Source organism: Vicia villosa, unplaced genomic scaffold, assembly GCF_029867415.1.
Source record: "Vicia villosa cultivar HV-30 ecotype Madison, WI unplaced genomic scaffold, Vvil1.0 ctg.001055F_1_1, whole genome shotgun sequence".
NCBI lineage: Eukaryota > Viridiplantae > Streptophyta > Magnoliopsida > Fabales > Fabaceae > Vicia > Vicia villosa.
Genome location: NW_026705464.1, coordinates 376,834 through 391,171, shown reverse-complemented (window position 1 = coordinate 391,171; position 14,338 = coordinate 376,834). Strand labels below are relative to the sequence as shown.

General features: G+C 37.8%; 1 long non-coding RNA gene across 1 annotated transcript; it reads right to left on the bottom strand.

Annotated features, from left to right (window-relative positions):
• Positions 1 to 469: 469 nt before the first annotated feature.
• Positions 470 to 1,464, bottom strand: LOC131632952 (uncharacterized). Its single transcript, XR_009293186.1, has 3 exons — positions 1,357 to 1,464; positions 1,109 to 1,236; positions 470 to 780 (listed from the first exon to the last, which is right to left on the bottom strand). It is a non-coding gene; the product is annotated as an uncharacterized LOC131632952 (long non-coding RNA).
• Positions 1,465 to 14,338: the final 12,874 nt, after the last annotated feature.

Sequence of the window (14,338 nt, the reverse complement as noted above, 5' to 3'; positions counted from 1 at the left end):
GTTGGAGAGTTATTCTAAATAGAATAACAACAAGGACCAATTGATGAAGACTGGAATTTTGACGGAAGCAATCTATTAGTGGATTGGTCCTATAGAGAAGTTAACTTTGGAGAAATTTCAAGGATTCTTTGTCTATTGTAATAAAATTACAAGTTTAACCAAAAGGAGCATTGTAGCAGTAATTTGGTTGGCTACAGCTTAGAGTTTTCGTTGAAACGTAATGCAATCATTTTTAAGAATGAGAGTTAGGTGGAGTATCATTTATACTCCCTTAAATCGATTCTTAGCCTATTAAAAAAAACACAAAATCTATAAAGTTGTCTAACTTAACACATGTCTAGAGTGTTGAAATAGCAAGAGTGTTGAAATAGCACAAAAGTGTAAGGAAATACGAGGAGAAAACACACTACTTACATAAAATAAGAATTTTTTTCATTTTTTTCATTCTACTCTTATTTATTTCCTGTTTGAAAATCTATTCATCATTTGTTTCACATGCAATGGCTAACATAACACATGTCAAGAGTCTTGAAATAGAAAAAAAAATTGTAACTGAATATGTTTTTTATTTATTTCATTTCACCCTTATTTATTTCATGTTTGAAAAGTCATTCATCATTTGCTTCACAATCAACGGGGACCATTAATTAGAGTTGTTTCTAGAATCCGAATTTGTTTAGAATCTTGAATGTTTGCAAAAGTATCAACCTCAATAGTACTTTCATTGGAGTTGATTTTTGCTGTTGCAATATCTTCAAGAGGAGGAAGATACTGAATAACCTAGAAAAACATAAAATGTCATCATTAAATTAAGAAAAAAGGATGACAGTAAAAATGCACAAGCAAAATAGTATAACATTATTTAAAAAACAGGAAATTAACATAAAAGATATTAATTGAAAAACATCCAAATAGTTTTCGAATGAGAAACCTCCAGATGTTTTACATAAATAAAAAAGTCATTAGTAATGTGACAAAACGAACATAAATAATTGAAAATCTATGCAATTAAAAATAAGATTTAATTATTGAATGAAAGCAGATACAGATAACATAAACTTTAAAATCTTAATGAAAAAAAGTGCCAAAAATAAAAAATATGACTCACCTCATTTAACCAAGGAAATTACGGTTGTTAAAAAAAAATATTTCTCACAACAGACAAGTCAAATTGCAGTCGCATGGTAGATATTTCCGCAGAATGAATAAACTTCATCTTCAACTGATAGGCTGAAGCTGCATATTTTAGAACAAGATTTAGTAGAGATCAAAATGTCATATATCAATGATATTAAATGAAATATAGTAGATGATGATTGCATAATTTAGATCTAAAAAAATTGTACAAATGCATACCAGTATTCAAATCAAACTCATGGTGCTATCATTTGATTCAGGATGAGTTTGTGTTAACAGTGGGAGATACGGCTATAGTGAAATGGTAGAAGGTACGCACGGTTGAATTTAAAACTAGGGTTTGGAATTAGGTAATGGGTTTTTATTTATATCAATGGGTTATTGTGTCTCTTTGGCCCGATAGTAAAAATATTAATACATCCAAAAAATAATAATTTAATATTGAGAATAAAAGATTAATAAGAAAGTGAATTGTTTTATTACATTATATTTGGATGATAGAATTGTTAAATGGTGTGACAGTGATTTTTTTTAATAGGTAATCCAATAAAAGGGAGTATAAGGGATGCTCCTCCTAAAAACAAACTAATCACCCTCTGTAGCAAAGGAGGGGATAAGTGTTCCAATAAGAAAAATTATAGTCAAACGAAATATTACATTAGGATGATATCCAATACCAAGACCTTGAAACAATTGATGTCTTGCTTTCAAAAAAATTGAAATCAGAATTGTTAAAAATGACGTCGTTCCTGTTCGGCCATAAACACAAATTAAACAGTTGACTAGTGGTTTGTGATGGTTAAGTGGACAAAGGGATCAGGTATTTGAGTTGGGACTACCATCGTCTCTTCGCAAACCCTTATTTAAAAAAACAAGTTACCTCTCGCAATTACAATTGTACTTCAATCCTAGCAAAACCTAAAAAATTCAACTTTATCCTTTTTACTATTTAATTACGTGACCTTTGTTTGTTCACCTTCATTTTCAATCATTTTGGATTTGGAAAAATTTCACCTCTCACAAGATTTCCAGTTTGGAAAAGCACGCATTTCTATTTGGTGGGCAGTTTAATGTTTTTGGTAATTTAGCTTGTGCTAAGTTTTTCATTCCCAGGTTTCAAAATTGAAAAATTAACACAGACTATTTTTCTTTTCACACCGTTTCAAGTTCGAATCCCGTTAGTTGCAAATAATTTATGTTTTTGTTCATCCATACAGAGTTTTGCAATGGATTTTAACGAGGCCTTTACAAGTGAAAAATGAGATTGGTCCCCTTGGTTTAGTCCTCGAAGGGCCGAATACCAAAATAAATAAATAAATAAACAATTAGTACAAGTTATTTCTTTATCCACTACTAGTTCTACTCATTCAAGTGAAAGTGGTTGATTTTAAAAAAATTCTCACTTTGCTAAAGAAATAGAAAGAAATTCTCACTTTGCTAAAGAAATAGTAAGAGTAATTTATCTATAATGTCACGTTAGGCCTCTTTGCCATATCAGAAATGTAAAGGTTCCTAAGGTACAATGACTTGAATACCTAATTGCGCTGTTACAAAGCCTAAGAAAACTTTAATACTACCAATCAGCAATTCCAATTAAGGTTATTTTTAAATCCAGCCCCCTACTTGCTTTGGTTTACACAGACTCTCCCAAGCCACATTACCTGGATGCAAGTTGTAGGTTTACTTGTCAACAGAAAAGCCTTACAGATAGTCGTGATGTCCTTGATCACCCTTTTGGGAACTATGATTATCTGACTCCCTGCAAAAGACAATGTTCTGGAGCTGCAGGTTCTAATACGTGCAGTTATCTTATCCAGTAGGACTTGGCAATCCTTTGCTGATATTCTCTCTGAGTTGATTAGCATTCCTAGGTATTTGAATGGAAAATGTGTTTGTTGAAGCCCGAAGCATATGTAATTCTCTAAATCTGAAATTCTTTCATGCCACTGCAGTATTTTAACGGCGTTAAAAAAGTGTGTCATATGATTCTGCTATATACTTAAAAAAGGATGAGAGAGAAAGTGCTTTGTTCTCTACCTTCTCTTTAGCTTTTTCGTTTCTTTTTTTCGATTTCGGAGTTTCCTCTTCGTGGAGTTTTCTTGAATGGCTCCAAAAGGAAATGATGGTGCAGGTGCTTGGAGGAAGGTGAATCATAGCAGGAAGTTGTCCTCTAGATGGGATATTACAAATGGAGGAAAGGGGAAGATGGAGGTGAGGGAGGGAGATTCCTTTATATTCTTCTTTGTGACTGAGTTCGGTATTAGATGGAGAGCTAATGACTTGTTCTACGAGTTCAAAGAGTTTGGAGATATTGTGGAGTTTGTGATCCCCCCTAAAAAGGATAAATATGGCAGGAGGTATGGTTTTGTGCGTTATGCTAACGTGAAAGTGTTGGCTGGAGATTTCGTTTAGGAAGAATATTCTCTGAAGAGTTAGAACTCAAAGGAAGATGGTTACTGATGACCATTTTTTGAGGTTAAAAATGGCTACTGATGGCCATGTTTCGAGAATGATTGTTTAAGTTGAAATGAAGATAGTTAGAATCAGAGCTAGTTCGAAGAGAATCATCTTTGAGACATAAACGTTTTTGCGAAATACGTAAGGTACTGAAGCTTAACGTGTTTTCGTGGCATTCTCGATTATGATCGCGTTGCCACGCGTCGAAGGAGGATTCAGGCGGGAGGATTTGAATTTCGAAGTAGTCTGTGTAACCGCACAAGGACAGATGGCATCCCAGGGATTCTTGTGGGTAACGTGGCATCAAATTAGTGTAGGACCATTAGGGTCGAAATTAGTATAAATAAGGGTCTTATTGTTAGGATTCGGATGTTCATTTTGTACAAATCACTCACAAATCACTCAAGTATCAAGTGTTTAGAGAACGAGTTCGCTGAGAACTGTACGTATGACACCAACACCAGTTTAATACATTTGTATCTTTCTTTATTCAAGGGTCTTTTCATTATTACTGCTTTCGTTTACTTTCTGTTATTTACATTCCTGCACTTCTTTTATTCCGTCTAACTTTTATTTTGAAGCATTTTACATTCCTGCATTTAACATTCTCGCACATTACATCCTTGCATTTTACATTTCTGCAGTTTACACGCTTTAATTTATATTTCTTTGTTGAAAGTCATACTCACATATATAACAAGTGTTGTTTTTAAGTAAACATTCACACGATCAAATCACAAACAAGTTGTTAGTGTGCTCTGTTCTGTATTATTGTCTTATTGGCATCCATGCTTGGCTAAAACATAATAGCAGCTGAATGTAATATAGTGTACTCTTGTGAATTTTAAAAGAACAAAAACAGGTACTAAAACAAGATGTTACATGGAATGTCATGACATTAACCATGACATCGCGCCTGCAGAACTGAGGAAGGAAGACTCAGTTTGGTTTTAAAAGATACAGAATATTCTATGTGGATATTATGTAATCCTATGTGGCGCAGTCTTAAAGGTCAAAGAATCAAGTCAGAATATTGAAGAATCAAAATCTAAGATTGAAGTTTCAGCAGTTACTAATTTAGGAGATAAATTAGGTAACTTATGATCAAAAGGCCTTGTTTGTAGCAGAAGAAATCTGCTGATTTGTAACAGCATGGAGTGCTGCGTTTTTAAGCCCAAGTCCAACTAGGATCAGGTTATATATAGGAATCTTTGTAGCCTTGTAAACCTAACAATTATAATGTAGTCATTAGGGTTTGTTGTTTAAGTGAACCACCTAGGTTGTGGGATGGTCACTGTTTTGTGCCTCGAAGCCTGTAGGTAAGAGGTTTACTTTATTCACTCAGAAGCTGTGAAGCAATGAGTGAAGATTGTATTCTTGGAACTACTCCATTATGTATATTTAAATTGTTGGTGATTAAGCCGTCGATGCAGTGGCTGAGTTGCTGACTGCTAGACATCATTGCTATGATTGGGAGTGGAATGGAGATATTCCATATCTAGGGAGAACCTAGGTAGAAGGGGTCATTGGGTAGTGATTAAGTGAGGAGTTGTAAACTGGGAGTTTAGCTCTGAATTGATACTGCTAATAGTGGACTTCATCCCTGGCTTGGTATGCCCCCAGAGTAGGTTGATTGAACCGAACTGGGTGAACAATTCTGTTGTGTTGTTTATGTTTCTGCATTGTTTACTCGTAAGTTCAGTTTGGATGTCATAACATCGTGCATGACATCAGTGTGTGATTTAATGACTGTGCTAACACAGAATCTCTGCAAAGCAGATTTGTTTATGTTAACTGAACTGATATGTGATCCCAACACTTCCAGACTTCTGGATGTTAGAAGTAATAAAAATTGGGGGATCTGTATGTACTGCCTCAGCTAAGCTGATGACAGAAAAGATGTCGTGACATTGTGTATGACATTCTGAGTCTGTCTTACCAGAATTTCAATTGGTATCAGAGCAGGCATCATGTCTGTTTCTGGATGAGATCCATGGGAGATACTTTCTGGTTGTTGGAGGTAGTTGATTGTTTGAATATTCATGTTCATATTGAATGGTCCCTAGAAGTGGAGGATGAACCTATGTGTGGAAGACTGGACCAAACTGACCATAACAGGTGTATTCTCTTGGCAAGGGAAGATGGTGTTACTGATATCCCAATGATTCATGCGGGAGTGAAGAATTTGGGGCGTTTTATTCAGCATATAGCAGGGTACAGAGAAGAAGATTGTCAAAACCTTCATGCGGGAGTGAAGTTAATGATAAGGTATTCTTTGTGCTTATCTGTTTCTTTCTGGTCAGGATATTGGTTAGGTCTTGTTGTGTTGCTTGAAGAAGAAGCAAGCATATTGATGAATTGCTCAGCTGCAATTCTTGGATGTCATGCTTACAACTGGTTCTGGGAGTAAGCATTGTGTAATCTCTGTTGATATATGGCTATTTTCTGCTGCATAGCATCTGATGCATAATCCTATCTTTGAAAGAAGATCTCTAGGGTTATATGGTTTTCAACAGATTTTGTAGCAGATTGTTTTCAACTTTAGTACAAGTGTCAAAGATACTTGAGATCTTTTCTCAAGTCCACTCATAAAGGCATGGTTATTGAGGTTGAAGAGGTTCAAATGATCAGTGTTCCTCATATTCATCTGCAAAGGTGTTTGATGATCTTCAAGATTGTCAAGAATTGTGTGTTCCAAGAAGAAGGAACTGATGGCATACTGGTTTGCAGCTACCAGTTGAAGAACAGATGTTCTGGTGCTGAACTTATGTAGTGTGAGTACATTTGTTTGGAACCTACTCCTGATCTGGAAGAGGAGACATCTGCTTTTTGTGTTGATTGGTCAGAATACAATCAATTGAACCTTCCATCCCAAATGTGAGTTTATTTCAGGCATAAGCTTATGGGAGTTGGAAGAAGAGCTCAGTGTAAGGGAAAGGATTCATTCAGGTTTTCTTTTCAAGACCTCTATGAAAATCCAAAGATGAGCTTGTATCTGGTATGTCCTGTTGATCAAAGGAACCAGATGTGTGAATTGTTTTCTTAATCATAGAACAGTTAGTGGTGAAAACTGAATACTGTGCATCGTGCATAGTGAAATATGGTTTTGAATATTGTGTGATGATTCAAGGGAGTCAGATTACTGTGTGGAATCTGAGGTATTTTCAGGAGTTATGTCATAAGTGAATCTGTTCCAGAAACCTTGTTGAGGGAATCTCTTCATGGGGTACAGATTGTGGCATCCATTATCTCAAAGTCAGAAGAGAAGTCTGAAGAAAAGTTTATTGAGATATGGCGTATATTATCCCTTAATCATGACTGATGTGTAGCTGAGTTGATGATGTTGGTCGTGCTTTCTTTGTCTTTCTCCAAGTGTCATACAGGAGATGTTGAATGAGAAATCCAAAGAGTCTAAATGAATGATGTCATAACAGATGTTGTAACACCATTTTCAAGAAGAATGCTTTCAAGTATGAAGAAGAGATCATTTAGAAGGACCTGGTGTGAGCAGCAAATTCTATCTGAGTGACTAATAGGTGCTCTGATGGGAGACTTAGTACTTATTGGATGTACAGCCTGAATACAGATTCATATACTCTGTCGGGAGCTAAGTATGTGTATGAAGTGTCCATGGTCTGATTTGATCTATGCATCAATTATAGTTCTGTGTTATCTTCAATTAAGCATTAAGAAAGGCAATGGCTGACTGGTGAGTTGATTCAAGAAGAAGAAGATGTATGTGATGCTTTGTTCACAACACTTGAAGGCACCAGTAAAGATTAGGTTCAGACCTATCTGTTGAAGAGATGTTCAAGAGCTATTTAGAAGTTTCTTCTATTTCAAGGTACATGAAGTGGCAGTATGGATCTTGTGTAGCAAGCAAACTAAGGATTCCAAATTTGGAAAGTGTGGCAGTTCCAAATGAAGAATGCTTCAGGTTAAGGACAATTATTCAAAACATCCTTGTTGTAATTCTCAGGGGGAGTATGAAGTATGACAAGACATCAATCAGTGTAGGTGGTGGAACACTCAGAGATATTGATGAGATTTCAAGTCTGATAAACTAATTTCTTGCGTGATGTCACAACATCACTATATCTTGTTGGTTTGGAAAATTATCTAGAATCTAGCATGTGAAGGATGAAGAAGCAACATTAAGTCTGAAGTGACCGTTCTAACTTAATGTGGATTAGAATGAGCAGATTCTGATCTTGGTGATGGTAACATGTTCTGGCAATTCGTGTTTACTTTCATGATGAAGACTTCAGTAGTGAGTATGACTATGAAGACAGAAGTTTGGTGAGATGATCAACATAGTTGTGGATAAAAAGGATTCTTCTAATTCTAATTGGAGAGTATGTTAATCATTATGAGAAACATCATATCAAGGAGGATTTCAAATTATCTTGGCAGACCATGATCAGAGTGCAACTTGGTAGGGTTATGATCAACAAGTGGAAGAAGTGGCAGTTCTTTATGTTGAGTTTGTGGCAACCTTTCTATGGAAGCATCAAGTGTCAAAGGGTTAATTGTTGATTATTTCAGGTGGAGATAAGGAGGTAGACTTGAATCTGTTGAAGAAAGAGAAGTGGAGTTAGTTGAATGTACTGAACTGTTCAACTGTATATTAATGTTATACAAGATGTTATAACATCTAAATTCTGATGTGAGTATCTTTTGTAAAGGAGTTACTTTGTAATAGTGAAGTGTGTCAGCTAGTTAGTTGGGCAGAGGGTGCGCTCTTGAAGATATGAAGATGCGTCTTATATTTTCCATTCATCATTACAAGTTTTCCTGTATGAAGCACAAATTATCTCAGATAGGGGGAGTGTCTTCTTAGTTCAAGATATAATTCTAGAAAATTATCTTGGTCTGTTATACTCTATCATCATAATGAAGGTGGTCCAAAGTCAGCAGGAGCTTTTTCAACTTAGTTAGAGGAAGTTTCTTATGAAAAGGTTTATTTAACAAGATGTATCATTACAGTCAGTTTTTATGGGAATGGTTGAATCTAACCATGTGCGTCTGGTATCCAAAAATCTTGAACTGTTCTAGTGGCTGCATGTCAACAAGTGTTGGAAGGCTCTTCACAGTTGCAGTATACAGTCTCAAGGTGATCAGAACAACAGAAGTCTATGACTAGTGAGTCAGTAAAGGGGTAGGAGGTCTATTACGTGGTTCATCGGATGCTTTGTCAAAGTCTCTTAAAGAATCTTAAGCTATGTGCTTGAGGGGTGAAAGAGGGACAATGTCTGACAAGATGTCATGACATAGTTAAAAACATTGTTTCTGCAGAGTCAAACAAGGAAAAACTGCTTTGGAAAGGGTAATTGCTTTTAGAACTGTTTCCTAATTAATAGTTTGACCGTTGAACAAGACCAAAGACTATCGTTACTTCCTATGATTCTCCAATGGCTATAAATTAGCATCTTCGCAGCAGGCTTCAGATATCAAATCTCTCAAAGATGTGTTTCATGTGTGTTTGTGTTGGGTGCGTCCAGATTTGGTATTACGATGGGTTCCTCTACCAAAATCTGCTCAGAATAACACAGGGTGGGGAAATCATGAATCTCTACCAATGGTGTTACAGCAATAACAATGAGCATGCATCTTCTTGTTCAGTCTTCGAGAAGGGAGACGTTTTAGTTTTGATTTGTGATCTGAGTTATGAACACAATTGTGATTTGTGTTCTGAGTTACAAGGGCTAGTTCTTGGAGAACTACAGTGGCAAGAATTGGTTTTCGTATCTTCTTCCTCATGTGCAGGGGGAGTTACAGGTTCTTCCATTGCATATTATGACATTGTATACATCTTTGTCATATTATGGCTAAAAAGGGGGAGAGAGGCTGATGCTGATTTTGCTACTGTCAAAAGAAACAAAGGAAGATTTGAAGACAGAAGTAGAAGAAGACTGAAGATGTTATGATGTGGTTCAGCCTAGGTATCCTGAAAGTTGAAGCAGCTGCTCTTGGAGTTAATGTGTATTTATTATTTATGTTTAGTTTTAGCCAAAATAAGCCAAAGGGGGAGATTGTTAGTGTGCTCTGTTCTGTATTATTGTCTTATTGGCATCCATGCTTGGCTAAAACATAATAGCAGCTGAATGTAATATAGTGTACTCTTGTGAATTTTAAAAGAACAAAAACAGGTACTAAAACAAGATGTTACATGGAATGTCATGACATTAACCATGACATCGCGCCTGCAGAACTGAGGAAGGAAGATTCAGTTTGGTTTTAAAAGATACAGAATATTCTATGTGGATATTATGTAATCCTATGTGGCGCAGTCTTAAAGGTCAAAGAATCAAGTCAGAATATTGAAGAATCAAAATCTAAGATTGAAGTTTCAGCAGTTACTAATTTAGGAGATAAATTAGGTAACTTATGATCAAAAGGCCTTGTTTGTAGCAGAAGAAATCTGCTGATTTGTAACAGCATGGAGTGCTGCGTTTTTAAGCCCAAGTCCAACTAGGATCAGGTTATATATAGGAATCTTTGTAGCCTTGTAAACCTAACGATTATAATGTAGTCATTAGGGTTTGTTGTTTAAGTGAACCACCCAGGTTGTGGGATGGTCACTGTTTTGTGCCTCGAAGCCTGTAGGTAAGAGGTTTACTTTATTCACTCAGAAGCTGTGAAGCAATGAGTGAAGATTGTATTCTTGGAACTACTCCATTATGTATATTTAAATTGTTGGTGATTAAGCCGTCGATGCAGTGGCTGAGTTGCTGACTGCTAGACATCATTGCTATGATTGGGAGTGGAATGGAGATATTCCATATCTAGGGAGAACCTAGGTAGAAGGGGTCATTGGGTAGTGATTAAGTGAGGAGTTGTAAACTAGGAGTTTAGCTCTGAATTGATACTGCTAATAGTGGACTTCATCCCTGGCTTGTTATGCCCCCAGAGTAGGTTGATTGAACCGAACTGGGTGAACAATTCTGTTGTGTTGTTTATGTTTCTGCATTGTTTACTCGTAAGTTCAGTTTGGATGTCATAACATCGTGCATGACATCAGTGTGTGATTTAATGACTGTGCTAACACAGAATCTCTGCAAAGCAGATTTGTTTATGTTAACTGAACTGATATGTGATCCCAACACTTCCAGACTTCTGGATGTTAGAAGTAATAAAAATTGGGGGATCTGTATGTACTGCCTCAGCTAAGCTGATGACAGAAAAGATGTCGTGACATTGTGTATGACATTCTGAGTCTGTCTTACCAGAATTTCACAAGTTTTCTCGAAGCCAGAACAAACAAGTATGAATCAAATCATATCGAAAGACAATTGTTTGACTATGTCCTAGGATCAATCTAGTCGATCCTGCGAGTAACCAAAGTATATTTTATAGTTTGGAGGACTAGCGGTTGTTTACCGGAAATCACCGTAAACAAATTGGCACGCCCAGTGGGACAGCACGCCCAGTGGGACAGTGTCAAACGGATTGTTATTAATGGATTGTTTTGTTTTGTCTAGAAAATATCAAGACCTTGTATGAACCTTAGGAACGGTAAATTAACCAACAGTGCACAACCGATTCCCAAACGAAGGTACAACAAGAAAATGGTCAATGCGGCCAGTGGAGGGGGAGATCAAGATCCCCCACAGGGGTCAGGAACTGCGGCGGCAAATTCTACGCATGTTTCGACTTCTACTCAAGGAGCGCAGGATATAACGGTTTCGACAGGATCTGGACCCATAGGTAGTCCCCAGGCTATACCCGAAAATACTACAGGGACGACAGGGACTGTGCCAGTTTCGAGTTCGACCACCGCGCCTCCATTCATCAGCGCAAGCGAGATACCACCTTTCTCGACAAACGCTGCAAGCCAATTATTTACCCCAGGACCATCATCCACTTTCGAAGGTTGGAGACCCAACAATCCATATGGAATGCCATATTCATATATGACAGGATTATGAGGATCAGGGCCTACATACATTACAACTAACCCGACAGCGTTTTCGCCGAATGTCAGTTCGATAGGTCGAAGCGCACAAAATACTGGCTTCTCTGCCAAAATACCCCCTTTTACCACAAATAGTCAAGCAGCGTTTCGACATGAGATGGATGCAAGTAACCATGATATGTTAGGAATCCTTGCTAAAGAATTGGGGTCGATCTTGAATCCATTAGCAACAAACATTGCCAGGACTAACCAGGAAAATGTGGAAACTTTCCAAAAAATGTCATCTCAAATAAATCGAATGGCGGATTTCTTAGGAATCCCACAAAATAGGCGAAGGAACAACCAATCAACCTATCAAGAAGGGGACCCGGTTTTAGAACAAGTTCGAAACACAGTTCCGCCACCTAGGCCAACGCCAGTCGAACGAAATCAGGTGATAGATTTGGAAACTCAAAATCAAACTGCTAACGTTGGTCGACAAGAAATTCCTCACCAACAGCCTAGAGTGGTCGTAGTGGGAAGAGACGAACATCCTTACAAAGTCATACATAGGGTTAGGAGAGACAACTTGGCAACAGAAAATAATCTCACTGCCATGATAGAGAGAATAATGGCTAATAATGGCCTTAATACTGGACTTCGACGTTCAAATTACACGTCCCCCATACCCGAATATATTATGCAAATAGAACTACCAAGGGGTACTAAGATACCCAAATTCACGAAGTTTTCAGGGGATACTAGTGAATCAACAGTGGAACACATAGCCAGATATTTGACGGAAGCAGGAGATTTAGCAGGGAACGAAGATTTAGGAAAAAAATACTTCCCTAGTTCGCTAACAAAAAATGCTTTTGTTTGGTTCACTACCTTGCCCCCAAATTCGACAGACGCATGGGCACATTTGGAGAGATTATTCCATGAACAATTCTACATGGGTCAAACCAAGATAAGTCTGAAAGAATTGGCTAGCATCAAGAGGAAGTTTATGGAGCCCATAGATGATTACTTAAACAGGTTCCGTTTATTGAAATCAAGATGCTTCACGGTTGTCCCAGAGCATGAATTAGTCGAAATGGCCGCAGGCGGCTTAGATTTTTCAATTAGAAAGAAATTGGATACTCAATACCTAAGAGACATGGCCCAGTTGGCAGACAGGGTTCGGCAAGTCAAACGACTAAAAGAAGTAAAGGCTAGAGCAAATAAGAGTTACAAGAAAGAAAGGGTAGCATACGTCGAGGCTGAAGACGTCGACGGCGAATCCTTTAAGGATTCATACAGCGTGGAAGAGGTCGAAATAGATCTAGCTGAATTAAAAGAAGCACCGCCTTATTCTTGCAAATTGCTCACCCCTGCTAACGGAAAAAATCCAGTAGAAAATGATAAAAGCGATAGATTTCCTAAGAAAACTTATACATTTGATGTCACTAAATGTGACGAAATATTTGATTTGCTAGTAAAAGATGGCCAGATGATAGTGCCTCCTAACTCCAAATTTTACTCCGTTAGAACAATGGAAGAAGCGAGGCTTTTGCAAATATCATGGTTTTTTAGGCCATAAAACCTCACAATGTTTTCTTTTCAGGGATCTAATCCAGAATGCTATCAAGGACGGACGTCTGAAATTTGCTGACAAAACCAAGAGTCATATGAAGGTTGACACAGACCCTTTGAATATTGCTGCCACTAACCTGTATGAACCACTCGACATCAACATGGTGGAAGTATCTGAAGTAGATGTTGCTGAATCAGAGATAATTTCAACTTGAAAGCAGGCTACTGAAAGCCTAAATGACAAAGTCTTCAATACTGATGTTGAAGAATCCTTCGATTCAGAAATGACTGAAGATTTGAAAGGAAAAACCAGTGAGGCCACTGAAGACCTCAGGGCAAAACTTCAGCAGATATAGATTTCTGAAGCTCCTCCGGCAGTTGTTAACATGGTCAATGTTAGGCGACCTTTGTCTGAAATAGAAGAACTAGAAAAATGGCTGATAAGGGAGAAGGGAAACATTGAAATCCATCAAAGAGGGGAAAGCTTGAAAGATTATCTCTGGAATTGCCATGAGAAGAATGGCGGAAAGATGCTGATGTGCCCAAGGTGTTCAATCATGCTGAATCGAAGAGTTCAGGCTAATTTCGAAAGGGCACTACGAGAAAGATTGGAACAACCCTGGAGAGGAGGAAACCCATTGCTGAAGGTGTACCCAAAGATGGAAGAAAGCTTGGTGGGTTTCTTGGTCAAGTGTCATAAGGAAAACACTGAGGTTGCATTGTGTCCCAGATGTGGAGCAGTCTATGACGAAATGCTGGCACGATCGTTCGAAAGGGTATATTTTTACATGGGTCGAGAAACCCAGGGGCTTCGTCCCAACCTGTATGGGTTCGATATATGGACCCTATCTAAGAGGCCTGACAGCCCACACCCTATAGCTCGAAGGGTCACATTCAAAGTCCCTGTAGACATACCCAGAGATAGATGGATGCAAGCTGGTGCGAGAACCAACAAATGGGGAAGTTGGGACCAAGGGGGAAGAACTGCAATGGCATATAGGAAGCAATTCCAAACCTCAAATCGAGAGATGTACAGGTTGGAGAATTACAAAGGAAAAAATCCTATGTCTAGGTCCCAATGGAGAAGGGACCAGAGGATGAAGAAGGCCCAAAGGGAATACAAACCAAGGGAGATCGGAGAGTCTAGTAGCAACCAATTCCCAACGCAGGGGGCAAGGACAAGTAAACCTCCAGTGGAACGCAAGTTGTTCGACTCTGAAAATGAGAAGGAAGAAGAAAAGATACATTCCAGCCCTTGGAAAGAAGATGATAGAA